Source organism: Ursus americanus, chromosome 6, assembly GCF_024610735.1.
Source record: "Ursus americanus isolate L20-20 chromosome 6, mUrsAme1.1.p, whole genome shotgun sequence".
NCBI classification, from domain to species: domain Eukaryota; kingdom Metazoa; phylum Chordata; class Mammalia; order Carnivora; family Ursidae; genus Ursus; species Ursus americanus.
Window position 1 is genome coordinate 53,585,084 of NC_142132.1, and position 19,818 is coordinate 53,604,901.

The following is a 19,818-nucleotide window of genomic DNA, read 5'->3' on the forward strand; positions in this document are numbered from 1 at the left end:
CTTGCTAGCATTTATTTAAAGCTGATTTTGTGCCAGACACTGTTCTAAGCTCTTTGCATGGATTATCTCGTTCAATCCCCCCATGAAGGAGACACTGTCATGATCCACTCTGGCAGATGAAGAAACTGAGGAAACACAGAGGGTAAAAGCACCTTGCCCAAGGTCACTGGAGCAAAGCCTGAATTAAACGAATCCTGCAGGCCAGGGCAGCAGTTCTCCACCCTGGTTACACTTCAGACGTTCTTGGGAGCTGGGGCAGGGGTGTTGAAATAAAAGCCGAGATTCAGTTTTGATTGGTCTGGACTGACATCCAGACACTGTCCTCTCGAAAGTTCCCTGTGTAATTCTACTGCGCAAAGGAAAACCACTTGTCTGGGACAGGGGCTGGGGGTTGGATTCTGATCCCAAAAATCACGGATGTGAGTTCTTGCTCTGCCACTACTGACTGTGAGTTTGAGTATATGGCTCAACCTCCTGGGGCCTCAGTTTCTTCATCTGTAAAATGGGCTTAGTAGTATCTTGAGCTCCAGAGTTGGGCTGTTTGGGCTCATTTGGAATCCTGGCTCTGCCTCTTAGGCAGCTTATCTTACTTCCCTTTGCCTCGGTTTGCTCATCTGTAAAATGGGGACAAGAATTGCGAAGTTTGAGTTAGTGGCTGAATATAGAATGGTACCCCAGAGCCGTGGCCGTTGGCTGTCCTGGGAATGGAGAACCTGGCCCCTCCTGGCTCACAGGGCTGTGGCCTCGATCAAATGAGGATGTGGACAAGAACAGAGGGACAAGAACACAGTGTGCACTGTGGGGCATGGCGAGAGGCTGTCAGTCAGATAGACCGCCCTCCTGGTTACCTGTCCTGGGCCCCGACTTTCCTTTTGTTTGCAGACAGGAGACAGGAATACATTATCATCGCAAACATCTCAGACCACATAGACAAACCACTGCGCTCAGTGTGGTGTGTACCCTTCCAAGTAACGTTCCACGCACATATGGAAATACATAGTTTTCGGCTGGGGGCAGGGGTGGAAGAGAGAGACATCTATCATGGTACACTTCTGTACTTTGGAATTTTGAACCATATGAATGGCTCAAATATAAAACTAAATATAAAGGGTATGCTTCAGGCACAAGGAAAGTGGTCCCAGATGGAAGCTTGGATATTCAGGAAGGAAAGAAGAGCAATAGAAAGGGAAATACGGGTAAATACAAATGAATCTTGGTTGTATAAAACAATGAAATGGATGTCTAAAATATATAGAGAGAATTAAAATACATGACACAATAGCACATGAGTCAGGAAGGGGGTAAATGGAGTTAGAATGTTCTAAGGTCTTTGCATTGTCCAGGAAGTGGGTAAAAATGGGAACGTATGGGAAACGTTAATAAATCAAGGATGCCCGGTCTATCTCTAGGCTCAGCCTGGAAGAATGGTAGACGGATGTTCAGCCAGTAGAAGGGAAAATAGGACGATAAAGTTATGCGTGCGTGCATGTGTGTGTGTTTAAAGAATTATTTGTTGTTTATAAATTGAGTCATACTTCACATATTGTTCTATAACTTGACTTTTTCTGTTTAAATATGTCCCGGAGCTCTTTCCACACTGGTACACAGAGGGTCAGGCTCCTCTCTTTAATCTGCCAGCCCGCGTTCCACAGAATCATGGCGACAACAGTGCATGAGACTGAGGGGCCCTTCCAAGCATGGGGTGCTGCGTGACTGCACAGGTCCCACGGCCGCAGAGCCAGCCCTGACCGAGACGATGGTGCAGAGAGAGGGCAGTGCCCATGGATGTGTCTGCAGCCCGGACCAGGGAGCCACAGGCGGGCCCTGCTCTGTCCGGACTCTGAGCCCCCCCAGCTAGCACCATTCATCACACACCAGAAAACCTAATGTCCAGGAAAGAGAGAGGCAGCCTGTGATCACCTCCCACCTCAGGACCCACTGGAGTCAAGCCGCCCCAGAAAAGATCTTGTTCCCGCACTGCTGACAGTCTTCAGGGATGGGGGTCCCTTATGGGATAACCCGCGAGTCACTTCCTGCTAGACACAAGCTTTCATCAGGTCATCTCTGGGAATCGCATAGAAAGTTGTTTCGTTGTCAGTTCTGGGGTAGTCTCTGCAAGCACGCACAGAAGATCGTCGCATTTGTGTCCTATATCTTTAAGAGGTCCCAATCCCTCTTCCTTGAACCGGAAGGGATCAGACTTCCTCTCAGCCTTGAGCCAGCAACTCTGGCTGGCTGTATTTAACAGCAGGGTTATTGCTGGGTTTATTTTTATAGTTATCTTTCATTTATTGCAAATAGTACTGTTTTTTTTTCTCATTTATAGTGATGATAAATTTTTAAAAATAGACAAGCTGAAAAGTGAGGGATTAAAATTGAAATGGAGGGGCGCCTGGGTGGCACAGCGGTTAAGCGTCTGCCTTCGGCTCAGGGCGTGATCCCGGTGTTATGGGATCGAGCCCCACATCAGGCTCCTCTGCTATGAGCCTGCTTCTTCCTCTCCCACTCCCCCTGCTTGTGTTCCCTCTCTCGCTGGCTGTCTCTATCTCTGTCGAATAAATAAATAAAATCTTTAAAAAAAATAAAATAAAATAAAATAAAATTGAAATGGAGTTAATATAGTGTAGTTGGCACACGGATGGGCCAGAATTGGTCAGTGTGGCCAATGAATGGTTGAAATTGGAGGTTTTGGCCTGAAGAATGACGTGGAAGCATTGGTATAGCATTCAGTGCCCCCAGGCCTCTCGCCCTAAGAAATGAGGCCCAACATCCCTTTCGGGCTTCACCCCAACCTTGCTTCCCTGCAAAGTCTCTGTTTCAGCCAGCAAAATACACAGATACACAGAGGCTGGTACGAAGATGTTCGGTGCAGTGCTCTTTATGATGGGGATGGGGAGTAACCTACATGTCCTTCACTAGGGGATTGGCCAAACAGGCTGCACCTTGATTCATCTGTCCTAGGGGCCACTCTGCTCTTTGGACCTCCCTAGGTTACACTGTCCTCTCTCCTGCCATTGCTCGCTGTCCTTCCCTGATCCCTGCTGAAAGCCATTCTTCAAGTCCCACCATCTCCTGGAAGCCTTCCCTACCCACCTCCCAGGCCCTCAGGTCCACCGCCGACCTTCAGAATCCTCCCTCTCTAGATGATTCCCCACACCTGTACGTAGTATGGAATCTCCAGTGATCTTTTGGTATTCTGTCTGTCTGTCTTGTTTCCCATCAAATCGTAAGCTCCCAGAGAGCAGGGACCAAGGTGTAGCTGAAGGAGCGCCAGACAGAGGTTGGAAGACCCCGGCTTCAGCCCTGACTCTGCCACTCTCTGTCTGAGTGACCTTGAACAAGGCATCTCTCCCCCTGAGCCTCCGTCTCCTCATTTGGCCAAGAAGAGTGAGTTCAAGATCACGGGATCCCTCCGGCTCTGAGAATCTAAGGTCATTTCACGTTTTCCTGTATTTTCCTATAGAAGTGGTAAAAAGTCAGATTTTGCATTTTAGGAGGGTTGCATTCACGATCTCATTTAATCCTCACAACTCCATGAGAGCCATACTATTGTCGCCATTTCACTGATGAGAAAATGGAGGTGCAGGAAAGCTGTATCGGAGAACTTACACTAGGTTATAGGGTGACATCCACGAATCCTGAATTCTCGGCGGCAATAACAGTTTACTTCTTGCTTATATAGAGTGCAATGCCGGCAGATGGCGCTCCTCCAAAGGTTGCTTGGGGACCCAGGGCACTTCCATCTTACAACTAGACTATCTGCACAGCTGTCCCCACGGCCACACCCAGGTCGCTGTGACAGGGCAAGAAAAAGGATGGAAGAGGTCTACGGGCTCTTCACAGCTTTAGTCTGGAGTGACACACGCCACTGCCCCCATTTCTTTGGCCAGAACTCGTTCATCCCATGGCTCCACTCTAACTACTCGGGAGGCGGGTTTATGGAGCGGAGAGCACTAAGAATCTGCCTACAGAAGCTAAGGAACTTGACCAATGGGAGAGGCAAGGATCTGAACCCAAATCGTGAGATTTTAGAACCTCTGTCTCACCACGGTTCTATATGTTCTCTGAAGAGGTACCAGGTCCACAGGGGACGGGCAATAGAGGTTGGTGATGGCGTGATGGGCTGGCGTCACATGGTAAAAAAGACTGGGAAGAAACAGCAGCCAGACAGAAATAACATCAGGCAGCCACTGTCCACAGAAACAATCCTAATAGTTCCCATCTGTTGAGCACCTGCAACAGGCCATAAAATGTTCCATCTGATTCTTTCAATATCCTGGAAATACAACCCACTTCCACTCTACAGACGAGGAAAGTAAGGCACAAAGAGATTGAGCACACTGCCCAAGGGGGAGCACATGGGAAGCGTCCGGATGCCCCCCCCCCAACCCTCTGGAAGTTCTCACCCAGGGGTCCTTGGAAGGCTGGCAAGGGAGGACCTGGTTGACATGTGAGTTCCTGGTCTGGGTCCTGCCAACCCTTCATTGCCAAAGCCCTGGCAGAGGCGGCCTGGGGGAAAGGGGGAGCTGTTTTCCCCTGGGAATCCTGAAAACTATGGAGACAAGCCATCGCCCAGGGACAGACCAATTCCCGGTGGCTTGGCTTCCAGAGGGAGTCCAGATCTGCAGTGCGGGGCGCCACCTAGAGGCCGAGCGCCGCGCGGCACCTCCCGCCCTTCCCAGGCCTTACCCTCCAGCCTGGCTGTGAAGGGAAATTGGCTCCTCTTACAGACTTGGACGAAAACGTCCAGCTCCCTAATCCCCAGCCATCCTAGGTCTCTTTCCCTAGACTTGCTTCTACCACAAATATTAACTGATGGGCCAGGTGCCCTTACAGGCTCATTTTGGGACTGAAAATCTAGACTTTTGGGTTCAGTATCTGCTCGGCCACTAGCTGGCTGTGTGACCCTGGGCAAGGCACTGCCCCTGTCTGGGCTTCAGCTACCTGCCTTGTAAAATGCAGGTTACAACTAGAGTAACACATTGGGGCCTGGGGCCAGGCAGGCCTGAGTCTGAATCCCAGCTGTGCCACTTCCTTGCTGTGTGACCCTTTGGGGAAGTTAATTAAGTTCTGTGTGCCTCCAGTTAATATATCTGCAACACATGGGGTATAACCCATGGTTGAAAGATAAAGATCTGGAAAGTCCTCTGTAAACTGACTAGTCCTGTTCAGACACGTTATTCCCATCCCCACCTGACCAAATTCATTCACGGATCCATTAATTGAGCACACCGCTGGGCAAAGGGCTTGGGATGTGGTGGTGAGCGCAAGGCTCAGTTTCTGCCGCCGTGCACACCTTGAGGGAACAGAGGAGAAAAGACGTCATGGCACCTTCCAGAGGGCACCAGAGCCTTCTCCTTCTCCTGGCTCCACCTCCTTGTGGGAATGGCAAGAACATCGTGTACAAGGCGCCCAGCACTGTGCCTACCCAGCATAGCACAGACACCTAGCATGTGGTTTAATCTTTTCAGGAAACTCTAAAAGGTAAGGTACGCACCGTCATTCCCATCTTAAGAGATAAGCCGACTGAGGCTCAGGGATTTATACTTTAAGTGGAGGAAGCTGGATTCCAAACAAGATTGGTCTGGCTCTCCGATGAGAGTGCACCCTTGAGTTACGGCGGGAAAAGGCCATCATTCCTGAGTGTGTCCCCTGTGTTGTGGGACCAGCGCTTTACGTGTTTCATTTTACTCAATCCCTATACCAGCCGTGTGGGTTACGTATATCAACCTAATTTTACCGATGAGAAAACCGAGGCTCTGGGTGGACTGGGGAAGAGGTCCTTCCCCTGCCATCCTGGCGGACACCCTGGGAGTTAGACAGATTATAGTAATCAGCTAATGCTTGAGCAGGGCTCTGAAGATGCAAAGCTCTTATTGAGAGTGCTAAGTATGATGATTAAGTCGGAACATGGAATTAGCTGCGCAGGGGGAGTGGCCCGCAGCCATCGGGAGAGGATTAGTCACTTGCTGCCCGATTAAACCGAAGGCAGGCTAGGAGTGAGGGAAACTGAGAGGCTTATGGCTCCACGGTGCTGCTCACCCAGAGCGGGGGAGTGAGGCTGGGGCTGCAAGGCCCCGATCGCACCCAGTGTTGAGGGACAGGGGCAGTATCCACAGAGAGCAGGCTGGGTCCCATCATCCTTGCCTTTCTCCCATCCATCCATCCATCCATCCATCCAACAGATGCTTACCCACCGTCTTCTAGGTCTCAGGCACTTTGGATACAGCCCCCTGCCCAATGGAGGGAGACAGACCTTTAACAGTAACCACATATCAAGAAATTGCTGTTCATCTTTCTAAGCGTAATAATGGTATTGTGGTTATATTTCATTAAAGAGCCCTAATTAGTCAGAGATACATATCAAAATATTTATAGATGAAATGATACGATGCCTCAAATTAATACAAGGAGGGAGGGAGGGAGTGGGGGTAGAAATGGAAAAAGGTTGGCCCTGAGTTGGTGACTCTTGAAGCTGGGTGATAGGTACAAGCTGTTTTCCTTTGTACATGTTTATAATTTCCCATTGGGGAAAAATGTTGAAAAAACACACAGGCAGGTAAATAATTGTAACATGGGATGAGTGCCATGAAGGAAAAGCAATTGACATGGTAAGAAATTCTCCACCACTTGACTCATTAGGAACGCAGACCATCTGGGTTCAAAATCACCCAGATTTCAACTGGGGAGTCAGGGGAGATCGTTTTTGACAGGATGAGATACTGGGGCATCCTTAAGCCTAGTGATCACCAAAGTAATCCTTTCTATCTCTTCCCACCCTGAAAGGTGGGCTGGCAGGGTCCTGGGGAAAGGGCTCTAGCTTTTGGGCATCAACCACAGCCTCTGGCTGACCGGGGTCCTGGAGAACCCAGGACCAGCCCCCAAGTACTCTCATCCTTGTAATGGAAGGAGCAGAGGGAGGTTGCCATTGCAGACCCGTAGCCCTCGCTGTTCGTGCTTGTGTCCTATGTGGGCATTGCTTGTCTGCCACGAGCAGCACATCAGTAGAATAATCTTCAGGGGAGTGGAGTAGGAGTCCCCATTTACAGATGAGAAAAACAAGGCTCTAAAGGGTTAAAACAAAAGGAATGACCCAAAGTCAGCAGTAGAGTCAAAAATCAAAGCCTGCGTTCCTGTCAGTGTCCCTCCCATCCACCTCCTACTTGGAAACACACCCCTCATTCCCAGATCACAGGAATGGGCAGGTGACGAGGCACTAAGAGCTGTCATTTCCTGAAAATGTGCAGAACCAAGCAACCTTTGGGCTCTGAACATCAGGGAAAGCAGAGTTCAGAGGTAAGTGCCACCCCCCCCCCCAGGCAGCTCCAGATCTGGCTCAATTTCCCGGTGTTTGTGACAGGAGAGGCCCCAGCTCTGGGGTCTTACGGGCATATGCGGTGGGTGCAGAACCCGCCTTGACAGTACTAGTGTGGAGGGACCTCAGGCACTGGGAAGGTCAGGAGTCCCACCGCAGTGTCCCGCACCGGGCACTCTGGACTTCTCCGAAGTGCACAGACTGTAGCCTCACAACAAAACTGGATTCCTGCCTGCTGAGAGAAGAGCAGTAATAACAAGGGACCGTGGTGTGGGCCAGTCCTCTGTCCTCACTGGTGAGGAGCTTGCCCTCGGAACTCAGGCAGACCGGGGTTCAAATCTTTGGGCAAGCCACTCAAATCCTTCAATCTCCAATTTCCTCGGGGTCCAGGGATGAGACAGTGAAGGCAAAGCACTTAGCAGAGCATTCAGCCTTCAGTGGGCACGCCAGCCCCCACCCTCTCCCCACTGGGCAGTGACATCTCCTCCTGTTCTCATCTAAGTTGGTGTTTCCCTAGAAGCAGACCTGAGACAAGGATTCAAGAACAGGTAGGTTGTTGCAAGTGATCCCAGCAAGCCCCCAGGTGAAGAGTGAGCAAGTGAGGCAAGCAAAGGAAGGAGAACCAAAAAAAAGTGTGTTACTGAGTAGGTTACCATTGTAGACATCTGGAGCTCCAGCCCCCAGGGAATGCTGGGAAACAGCGTGGTGGAAGAGTAGTTCTCAAACTCTCCTGTGCATGGGACTCACCTGGAGGGCTTATTAACACACCAATTGCTGCCCCCCCCCCGAGTTTCTGATTCATTAGGTGTGCGGTGGGGTCCGAGAAGGTGCATTTCTAACAAATTTCCGAGTGATGTAAGTTGCTACAGGTCTGGGGACCACACCTAAGAGCCACTAGTGTAAAAGGTGTCTCAGCATGGTCCTACCTGAGGGTTGATGGTGGCCAAGTCCGTGTCCATATGTTTGAGAACTGCTTCTGAGGACATTAACTCTCTGGAACCTCAACTTACTCACTTGGCAGCTCAAGCTTGCTGCCACGGCCAGAAAGCCTGACTAAACCCATTGCTAGAGGTCCCCCACCCCCACCCCAGTGGAGGGCCCGTAGCTTAGATGCAGGGTAGGGAGAGGAGCTACCTGCAAGGTAGTTTGGTGTCTGACAGATGGACTTCAGTGGGACTAAAGGTCAAGAATGCCTTTGTGTAGGGCCCTAGCAACGTGTACATATGGTCATAGATACCTGTAAATTAGCAAGTGTTTTGTTCTGATTTCTTTTTACCTTCTACACGAGTATTCTTTTGGTGCCTAATTTTATATTTGCAATTTGTAACTCTTTCCTAAAGAGGTCCCCTAAGTTGTCTAAGTTTCAGGGCCCATAGAACCTGCGTTATCCCCTGCAGATAAGGCTAATACGAACACAGACTCGTTTGTGGAGCTGAAAGGAGTGTTCACTGCTTGACTCAAGAAGACAGAGCACCTGGGTTCAAGAACACCGAGGTTCAATTCGCCTCTGCTACTCCCTCGCTGAGTTATTATGCAAAAGGTGCCTAATCTAAGACCTCCGTTTACTCATTTACAAAATGACAACAGTAATCATATTTTTCCTTGCAGGATCAGATGAGGATCAAATGAAATAACCCCTAAAAAGAGCCAGGCCCATAGAAAATGTTCAATAAATACGAGTATTTTTTTCATTATTGTTAGGCCCCATGGTTTACACTTATCATTTGCCTTGATAATCTTCTCTTTCCTCCAAGTCCAGGTGGTAGTGAAGAAACTGGAGACAAGAAAAATTCCTTCGGGACTGACAGGTCGCCTCCCTAACCTGCTACCACACCAGCTCCCCTGCCCAACTGGCTCCGCCCCCTCACCTGGGCGCCTGGCTCGTTGCCGGGCAACCACTGCCCGCCCCCGCAAGAGGATTGGCTGGGTGGCGTGGCTCCCGGCAGGCCCCGCGGCTCCCGGAAGCCGCACTCGACCGTCTGTTTCGGGGCGGTTGGCGGCTGTGGCTCCAGAGAGGCCGGCGTGGGCGGTGAGGCCACAGTGCTGGGAGCCGTTCCCGGCCCGCATTGAGCGCGGCGAGTCGGCATCGCGGGGCTGAGAATCTGCCCCCTCCTGTCTGGTGGCGTGAGTCTCCTGCCAGTTCGAGACCCGGGAAGACGGGGCTGAGTCCCGGAGGCAGCTTGGAGCATCCGGGGCCCGGGCCCCTCTGCAGCAGCTCCTGCCACCCCACCTCGGCTCTGGGCCTCGAGGATCGGACACTCCTGGACCTGGCCCACCAACCTTAGCCTACCTGGTTAGGCTCTGTGACCTTGGGGAAATGACCCCCAGAAGCTTCTTTGCCTTCCTGGTACTGATAATATCAAGAGTGATTAATTCCCAGTGACATTATTACTGATTGCTTATTTTTTACCCTTGATAAGCATTCTATCATAGACGCTTTCTGATCCCAAGGGATGGGTATTTACATTATGCCCATTCTGGAGAGATGAGGAAGAAACAGGCTCCGGGAGGGATTTAATTTGCCTTAAGTCACGCAGCTCCACAGGGCCAGATTTCCAGCCCCAGGGAGTGCAACTCCAGAGCCCAAGATTTTTAACTTAAAAGCTTCGTGTGAGGATTGATGAGAGGATGTCAAGTCTTAGCCAAGTGCCAGGCATCTGCTAAGCGCTCAGGCAAGGTTACTGGGCAAATCATCAGATTCATGGTAACAAGTAATGAGAGTTGTATCAGCATTGAAGAGGGACTTTGGCCAGAGCTTTGTCAGAGACATATTGCTTTGTCCACTTGGGACAAGGACAGTCTGGAAAACGAAAGTGCCCTACTCCAGTTTCAAGTCCTTAAAAATGTTGAAGCTGCTGGGTCTTCTACTTCCTACTTACATTTCTCTCCACTTCTATTTTTACCTCTTCCTCTCCTTTTTACCAGTTATTGCTAGCTCCAGGGCTGAAGCCCTTTGCCTCTGAAAATGGCCCAGTTTGTGCCCTGAATTTAAAGGGAACAATGAATAACTTCAAAAGTTCTCACTTTTATGGGCTAATATGAAAACAGCCATAAGAGGAGAGTTAATGGGGCCTAAAGTTAAAAGGGGGCCTTTCCTAGCCCTTGACCTCCAAGTAGAACACTGTGGTTCTCAGGGCACGTAGATGCCTGTATTCTTCTTAAATATCCCAGACACTCATTGTAGGATCTGGGGACTCCTGCTGGATGTCAGTTTACCTGCCTTGAAAATAATAAACTTGAATGCTATTTGCCATATGCAAGTACCAAAGTATTTTTAAATTTACTATGCTTTAACTCAGTAGGTTTACTTACATTTACTTTAAAAAACAAACTATAGGGGCACCTGGGTGGCTGAGTTGGCTAAGCAACTGCCTTTGGCTCAGGTCGTGATCCCAGAGTTACTGGATCGAGCCCTGTATCAGGCTCTGGGCTCAGTGGGGAGTCTGCTTCTCCCTTTCCTGCTCCCCTTTGTGCTCTTTCTCTCTCTCTGTCAAATAAATAAATAAATAAAATCTTTGAAAAAAATAAATAAAAAGCAAACTAGTCTCCTGGCTGGCTCAGTCAGTAGAGCATGTCACTCTTGATCTCGGGGTCATGAGTTCAAGTCCCACTTTGGGTGTAGAGTTTACTTAAACAAAAAAATAATAAAAACAACCAAAAAAACAAACTGTATATCATGATTTACTAGAAAACCAGTATCCCCTGTCATAAATAGAAGGTAAGAAAACATAAAGAAATACAAATAAAACCAAAACATTCCCAATTCTAGCAGGCAAGACCTTGAGCTGAGGCCAGATCTCATTTCGTTAAGAAGGGAGAATAGGGAGTTTTAGCAAGGTAGTGAGGACTTCCAAGCACTAAACTGTAAGTGGCTCCTGTGGGTCATCAGGGTTGAAAGAAGCAAAAAGGGAAGAACCCCCACGTGCTGAGATGCTGCCTCTTGACCCCTCCCACCTCCTAGCACAGTATCGGTAGCTGACTTTCTCCCTTGAAAACACAGCGGCCAGGACACTCCGTGGAGTTGTCTGATATCCAGTCTTGGCTCTGATTCTCTTCGGATCTGCGGGGCAGGTGGGGAGCAGATGGTATTTCACAATCAGTGCACCGCAAGGCTGTCCCCTCATGCCCTTCTTCCTTCTCTGTGTCTAGCCACCTCAGGCACAGGGGAGGTGAAGCCATTCAGCAGAATTTGATGTGCACCGAAGTCTTGACCCACCTGCTCCACCTTCCCGGGACAGCAGGAGGCAAGGGGGGGGGGCAGCTCTTCCTGTCTTACCTTCTGGGGCTGGGGAGACTGAACTCACAGAGGCAACCAACCCCACTTCCAGATCAGAGTCCCTGCATTGCCAAAGGGTATCTGAACAGGAAGGGGACGTTGGGAAAGGGTTTTCTGTGAAGCAGAATGTGGACAATGACACCATCGACAGCAAGCAAGGAAGAGTTAGGAGAACCCAAAGGGAGCCCCATGGTGGAGAGTTGTTGGCTGCTACCTCTCACCCACCGATGTTCCCCCTCTGCTGGCTGAGGACCTGTACCCCTCCAGGATGGAGGTGGGGGAGGATCAGGCAGGACCACTCTTCCTAGAGTTGCCCCCTATACTAAAGTCTAGGCTTCCAGGGCCTCCCCCAGCCCCAGGATGGAGCCCATGGCTTGTCTTAGCATCAGCTAGTTCCTGTGGCTTCGGGGCTACCATAGTGTCAGCAGCATGGAGCTCTGTCTTCTGAAGCAGTAGAGACATCCACTGTCTGCAAACTGCTTAGGAGGCCAAAGGGAGGCAGCCACCGACCAGGGAGGACCCAGGTTCCCTGCCTGTGGTCCGCTGTGTGTCACTAGGGAGGTGAGAAGCGGTGTGAGGAAGAGAAGGGGGCTCCTGAAATCTCAATAAACGTCTCTGAATCCCGGCTACATTTCCAAATAAGGCAAGGCTTTGAATATTTAGGAACACCGAGGAGAGGAACTAGGAGGCACAGAGAAAGAGGAAATTAAGAGGGCTGTCTGGCTCAAAGGAAGTGGAATTTAACCTTCTAATAATAAAAAGGAACATGTGTGGGCCTAGCACAAGAGTACGAATCGAGGCCCGTATACCATGTGTCTCCATATGTAAGTTATAAATCAAGTAGCAAACTTAAATATGTTCTTCCTTCTGGAAGCTCAGGTCTGCATCTGGAATTCTCTGACTTCTTAGAGACGGGATGGCTTATCCCCACCTGTAGGGGGGTCTCCTGTGCCCAGATTGGATGCTGAACCCATATGTCCCAATGCAGCACCGCTTACACACAGCCATCCCCTGAGTCTAGAAGCACCTCGAGCAGTCGGCCCTTGGGGGGATGGACCAGGAAAGAATCCCTCCTGGGCCCTGTTTGCAAGTTTAAGCCCATTTAGGCAAGGGATTTGGGAGTCCTGGGTACCTGGAGCATGGCCCCCGTGGGCTACGCTACAAATGGGCTTGCAGTTAGTTTGGCAGTAATAACAACAGCTACTGTCTTGATGTCTTTTGCAGTTTACAAGGCACCCGAGCTGATCAGAACTTCAAGGTATGCAAGATTAGTTCCCCATTTTACAGGTGAGAACATGGAGGCTGACAGAGGTTAGGGACTTACCCAGAGTCCCCTGATTGTAATCCCTGTCCCTGAGCTCTTCCCTATTTGAAGAATTCAGGTGGCTAGTCCTGACCCAACATGGCAGAAGCCGAAACGTCCCGAGCAGCAAAAAGCAAGGTAAAGGGACATTTCCTGACGGCATCACCACAGGCCAACGGGTGGGCGTTAACAGGCCTGGCGCCTTCTGGCATTTGACCCCTCCTGTTCCCTTCTCACAGAGCTTTGTGGGCAGAAGGTGAGCCACGGACAACTCTCTTCTGAAAGACAACTTCGATAAAGCAGGGCCAGACTTCTGCATTCTGAGCTCACAAAATGGTATAAGAAAATGCAGCCCATTCAGTTTCTGTTGCAAAAAGCGTTGCTGTTTGGTAATGGCTCATTTCCCTTTTCGAGTCTCAGCAAAGACTCAGCAAAATTAAAAACAGTTAACACCACCTCAGCAGTTAATGAGCCCAGGGAACAGGTAGGAAGTGTGACCCTGCCCTTGGCAGGAGACGGCCCTGCACCCCCATGCTGCCACTCCCCAATTACAGAGCACAGCTCCTTCCGACTTGCCAACTCCAACTCCTTGCCCATCAGGCCTCCCCCTTTCTCCCTCCTCTCTCCTCCCTCCCAGCTTTATTGATGGTGGAGGGAGCAGGTGGGAAGGAGGCAGCCGAGGAGTAAAGCCTCTGGATGTCAACCCCCAGGGGCTGGTGGAGAACGTGAGTTTGCACAGGCTCTGCCCTGGATCTGTGATCACTTTTAAGGAATGACTGAGTGTCCCCAATCGTTTGCTTCTCTAAAGGCTTTCCGGTCCTGAGCCCTCACCTGGAGCGGGAGCAGACGGAGGCCTTGCTAGCTCTCTCCCTGGGCCAGGTGTGAGCTCCAGAAGAGCCCTCATCGGTCTTCGGTGGTCTCGCAGAGTGGCTCTTGCAGTGGGATTCCCGGACCAGCAGCGTCCGCACCACCTGGGGACTTGTCAAAAAATGCAAATTCTCATGGCCTATACCCCAGACCCCGGGAATCAGAAACTGCGGGGGTGGGTACAGCAGTCTATCTGCAGGTTGTCAAGCGCTTCAGGTGAGTCTGGTGGGGGGGATGCTGCCACAGTCACCTTCAGGCGCTGGCGTCTTGGAATCAGACAGACCTGAGCTTGACTCTCAGCTCTGCCCCTTAGCGGCTGTGTATCTGACTCTCTTTTGTCACCTATAAAATGGGGAATCTACGACTTCCTCGGGGGGAGCTGAACAGATTAAGATTATGCATTGACAAGCTTGCTTATAGGGCTCCAGGGGTGGTAGCTCTTCTGTTTCTCTGGAACTCAGATGAGCCAGGGTAACCCCAAGAAGGCCTCCTCCGACATGCTCGCAGGCCACGTGGCGGGCCCTTTCAGACGCGTGGCTTCTGACTCATGCCTAAAGCCACTTCCAGCACCCTGTGACCCTGTGCCTGGTTCTCAGTACCGGACCGGGGCTGACAATGTTGGGAGACCTGCTTGATTTCCAGCTTCTCTAAGGGAAACTCTCCCACCTTTGAGAGCAGCACACAGACCTCCTTGGGGGACCTGTTGCGGTGACAGGCCGAGGCTCTGATCTGGACTTAGAGTCTCCACCATGCTGCCTCCCAGAAAATGGGATGGAGATAACCCCTGACCTGCTGACCTCCCAGGGCGATGGGGAGAAGCAGTCACTGAGCACGGATGAAGAGGTTTACATGGATTAACGTGTTCGATCTTTACAACAGCCCCATGAGGGTGGGTGCTCGGTCAGCCCCTTTCCCAGATAAGGAAACTGAGACAGAGACGCTAAGAAACTTGCAAAACCGGGCAGGCCGACTCCAGAGTCCCACCCTTCAGCACCGTGCTCTGTACGGGGACACCATCTAAACAGGGCAGGTCACCGGCATCCGGGGGATCTGAAACCTTAGAACACGGAATCCTCTGATGAACTGACAGATAGATGTCTGGACCCCTCTGCCCAGAAGCACCCACACTTCTGCACACGCTCTCAGGGCTCCGTGAGCCTCTCACTGCACCCAGGGGGCCGAGCAAAACCTGTGTAAGGCTCTGGGGAGGAAAAAGGCAGGACAGAGGAAGGCCAGGGTCATTAATCTGCTCCGCCCTTATTACGCCCCACAGAGCAGGCCTGGGGCTGGAGCAGCAGGGGTGGGGCTGTGGGGGGAGGCTGCTGGGGGAAGGTCTCACGTCCTTCTGTCCAGAGTGAAGCCTGTGAGAGGTGGGCTGGGAACACGGGGCTGTTTGCAGAAGAGCAGGACTGAGATGCTCCCTTTCCTTGGGCCTCTGGGGACTCAGTCTGGAAGAAACTGCTTGCTGATCAGCACAGGCCGGGCGCCTGACCATCTAGAACAACCCAAGTGTCATCCGGCCAAGAGGCAGGGGTCGGACTTGGGTGACGACAGGACCCCTCCCAGCTCTAGGTGTGTCTAAGTCAGGGACAGGAGGTGTGGGCATCTGAGGACCTCACACTTCGGCCTGCTCAGTGTCCAGGAAGGGGGGCCCCAGCCCTGGTCCTTGGCACCCTGGAGAGGACTCACGTGAGGCATCTGCCGTGTAAGGTGTAGGCAGTGAAGCTCCCTGCCTGTGATCGCATGCCCCGCAGACTCGGCCCTCGGCTCGGTGCGCTTTATGTTCCAGGCTCCTATAAAGCCTGCGGTAACCCAGGACCAGTGACTCTGCACCGAACAGCACCGGGGCACTGAGGGCAGGCCGGGGGGAGGCTGTGCCTCGCCCAGGACAGGTTAGTCTGGCCGCAGGAGGGCTGGATACTCCACAGCGCCCGCCGCCCACCCAGAGGGTGGCCCAGGGCTCCTCCCGTCAGGAAGCCTTCTGGGTGGCAGGGTAGCCCGGCAGGGTAGCCCGAGAGAAGCCAGGCTTTGGAACCTCACAGCCCTGGGCAGAATTCCAGTGTGACCTCCTGCTGACTTAACCTGAGCCTCCGTTTCCTCCTCTGTGAAATGGGGATGACCACCCCACCTGGCAGGTTTGTCGTACGTGGGTACAGCCCAGCCCTGGCAGGCACGCAATCATCGCCCCCTCCTTTACCGCGATGCCAGGAGGAGCCGGGCCTGTGCTGAGGCTCATGGCCCCGCCGGCCCTCGCAGAGCCCGGGTGCAATTGTAATCTCTGCGTCGCAGCCCAGCGTGGAGCAGAAACCCCTCGTCCCTGAGGGCTCTTCCAAGGTTAAAGTCACCAAACCCTGCCTGGGCATAACAAGGCAGAAGTGTCATCCTGGGGGCAAGAAACACCTTTCCAGCTGCCTCCGGGCAAAGGTGGGCAGGTGAGGAGGGGAGGAGAGGAAAGCAGCTGTAGTGTAAAGACAGAGCCAGCGGCCACAGCTGGAATCTTTATAGGATACCTCTCACTCCCATTCACCGAACCGCCTGCCTCCAGGAGCCGGGGGGAGACCCGACTCCCAGCCCACCCTCATCTCCTCTTTTCGCTCCCTTCCATCCTTCCCTTCCTGTCTTTTCCCTTCCTCCCCCCAACTTGTAAAACAACCAGGGGGTGAGCAGGGCCATCAAGCCACATTCCTGGGGAAGCTCCTCCAAGCAGACTCCGTTGGCCCCGACGGTGGGCCACACTGGGAGATGTTGCTTTGAGAGGTGGGAAGGGGAGGGGCCGGGCAGCTGGCACAGAGGCCAGGCCCAGAATCTAGTGAGGGAACGAGACAAGGTCAACGAGTTTGCCCTGACAGGTTAGTCGGGTAAACCGGGAAGGTGCGAAGATACAGCCTTCCAGAAGCTGGTGATGAGCGCTGATTACACCCGGCTCAATTCTCAAGGTTTTCTAGGAGTTACCACCATGTCACTTACTACACACGAGCCAGCTGTGAGGCTGGAACAACCGTGGCCAGTCAGGTTGAACTGACCCCTGGTGGAAGGACGGGGAAGCCACGAGACTCAAACCTGGGCCAGCTGGCTCCAGGGCTCAGGACCACTTTGAGACACGACCGGTGTCTACACGGCGTCTGTGTAGCCGGCCACCGGTTGATGATGGAGGCACGACAGGTGTGGAGGTGGCCACCTTCCCCGCCGAGGCTTAGCACCAAAGTGATGCGGCCAGCCCGGAAGGCAAAGCGAAGGGCAGACTGTGCTCTGAGGTCCTGCATGCCCAGCTTTCCACCTCACCCATCCCGCCCCCAGGTGGGGCGTGTCCAAGCAGGACCCAGGCAGGGCAGCAAAGAGCAGGCATCAGGACCAAGGTGCTGGGCCCTGGGGCCGGGCCCTGAGCGCGGGGCGCAGACGTCTGTCCGGGCAGCAGAGGGAAGTGGGAGGGAGCATGTTTGTTGAGGATCCGCTACCCGCCGGGCGCTTCTACCTACAACCCCGGGGCTGCTTTATCTCTTCCAGCAGCCCTGAGGCTTCTCAGTTCAGTCGTGAGGGGACTGGGCCAAAGCACCCAACTAGGAGGCAGCAGAATCCGAGCTTCCACGTGGGGCTGGGCGCCCGAAGCTTCTGACTGTCCAATCTCCCCCGCCCCCACACACTGCAGGCCTGGGGCTCCCTCCCACTGGCAGGCAAAGGCAGGGCCTGTTCTTAAGGGGGTGCACAGGGCCAGCACATCAGCTGGCTGGAGTCTTGTGAGGACAGAGAGCGTGACCATCTCTGTCACTCTCCTTTGGTGTCAAGCCCACGGCAGCCTGAAGTTGAGGTCGTCTGTGCCCTTGGGTCAGCCTGCCACACGCACTGTGAGGCCTGGTGCGGCTCAGCCTACGTGGGCTGGGTCGGGGGTGGGGGGACTGGGTGTGCCGGCTTGGCTCACTGGCACCCCGCACAATCACATTCCAGAACTGATCGTCCCCTTTACAGATGAGGAAATGAGGCTCCAAAGGCGATGTGACTCAGAGCCTGGGCCTGGTGGAGCTGGGGGCAAGGCTTCCTGACTCCCTAACTACGTGCTGGGCCCCACAACCCTGCATCCAAAGATGGGCCCAGCAGCAGTAGCCACGCTGGGGTGACCTCAGTGGCAGGGGCTGGTATGGCGGAGGAAGGGCTGTGGGGACCAGGAGGGCAGGGGCTGGGGATTGGAATGGACAGGGCAAGGCGTGGAAGCAGCCCAAGGTCCCGTGCTGGGGCCCACGAGGACCTAGTCCAGCGGGCCCTGGCAAGCCGCACTGGTCTGACCGTTGGGCCAGGCCCAGTGTTCCGGGCAATCCGTTTACTTGGCACAACACTCAGGAGACAGGCAGCGAGCACCTAGGAGAAAGTCAAGGTTCAACCAGGGAGCAAGAGGGCAGGGTGGGCGAGGACCTCTGAGTTTAGGGAGAGCTCGATTCGATTCTTGTCTAGGCTACTTGGTAACTGAGTGGCCTTAGGTAAGTTACTCAACCTTTCTGAGCCTCCTTGTGTTCATCTAGGTGGGGAAGTAACCGGGGTGAAGCACCTGGCGTAGGACAGCACCGAGCGAGGGTTCTGGGCGGCTGATGGAGAGCCTGGGCGCTGGGCCTGTGACCGGCTGGCGACGCCGGGCCTCCACCTGTAGTGGGGCCGAAACTCGTCCTGGGATCCTGCCAGGGTCCAGGCGAACGGGGAAGCGGGCCAACCTCAGCCAGTGGGTGGAGAGCAGCAGTGACTCAGGCCCCGACAAGGCTGCCACCAAGGAAGTGAGGGTGGTAAACTGATACCAGAGGCTTCGCTCAGAAAGCCCGCAAAGGTAAGCCTGGGCGGTAAATGTGACTGTCCACGGAATGAAACCTCTCAGCTGATTTTTGGCCCTCTCTCTTCTACTTTGAGTTCTCTATAAAAGCATTACACGGTCTCAGAAGCCGGGGTCCTGCAGTGACCTCCTCCCACATCACGTCCAAGCTGATGCGGGGCCCCGAGTCTTCTCTAGGGAGCACTGTGCCGAAGACAGCAGAATGAGGAGTCTTCTGCTAATAATACTCCCTCTTGTAGGAACAAGCATTTTCCTAGAAGGGCCCGTCACTCGCTAGCTGAAGAGTCAGCTCCTGCGGCTGCCTCTGGCTTTCTTTGTTGAATAAAAGGAGGAAAATGAAGATGTGTGTGGTCTGGAAGATATACAAGGGCACGTGCTAAAAACTGGTCCTTGGGATTAAATCGGACTACAAGGCAAAGCCAGCTTCTTGGGGACTCCCCCACCCTCACACTGAAAATACCCTTCTCTTCAGCAAGTTTTGTTCACTCCCCAAAGCACGGGAGCTAGTTCCACGAGGCTGCTGGGGTCACATGAGACTAACCCCACAAGCGAGTCCAGTGCCTGGGAACGATGGTGACTAAAAGCTACTATCTGTCCTTCTGCTGGGAGATGGGCTTTTACTTTCCTTCCTCCCTCCCCCGGGAAGGAACGATGCTTTGTGAAATGCTCACGAAGGTGAGCAAAAGTCTGGATAACTCCCACCAGCCAAGCAGCCGATGCCTCCTCCTCCAAGAAGCCGGCCTGGTTGCCCCTGCCACCCCCCCTCCCCCATCCAAGGGCTGCATCCTCACGGCTGGCCACCCTCTTGCCCCGTCACTCCGCACTTACTTCAAATCATTTCACTCACAGGGATACCTCTTCTTCTGAACGCTATCTCCCTTCACCTGAGACATGCTGCCCATTTGTAAAACGCCTGAGGTTGGGATGAGTCACCAGCCAGACCACTGCCACCAAATGATCACCAGCATTAGAGTCGGTGAAAAAAACAAGGGAAAAGATTTCAGGCTCCTGCAAGGGGAGGGGAGACGGGAGAATTTATTTTTAGTTAAAAAAAATTTTTTTTCTCTAGAAATCAAGTTTCAGAAAACCTTTCAAGGGTGTCTATTTTCATTCTTTGGCTGGAGAGAGGGAGTGTGTCCTAGCCTGAGCTGGAGGGGACATAAGCTGCTCCCACTGGGTGGATTACTGGCTGCTTCCCGGGCTAATCGGCTGTCTGCAGGACACCGGGGTGCCCCAGCTCTTCAGAG

The 19,818-nt window shown here is 52.9% G+C and overlaps 1 protein-coding gene across 2 annotated transcripts in view; it reads right to left on the reverse strand.

Annotated features, from left to right (window-relative positions):
* Positions 1-9,541: 9,541 nt before the first annotated feature.
* The window catches only part of SLC29A3 (solute carrier family 29 member 3), a 51,358-nt gene continuing 41,081 nt past the window's right edge, over positions 9,542-19,818 (reverse strand). Inside the window, exons 7-9 of one of the 2 annotated variants that reach the window (XR_015724831.1) lie at positions 19,400-19,579; positions 13,726-13,872; positions 9,542-11,375 (exon numbers count right to left, since the gene is read on the reverse strand). The gene's annotated coding sequence lies outside the window, so the exon portion shown is untranslated. Of the gene's footprint in view, positions 11,376-13,725; positions 19,580-19,818 lie in introns of both variants that reach the window. The other variant, XR_015724830.1, reaches the window with a different exon arrangement.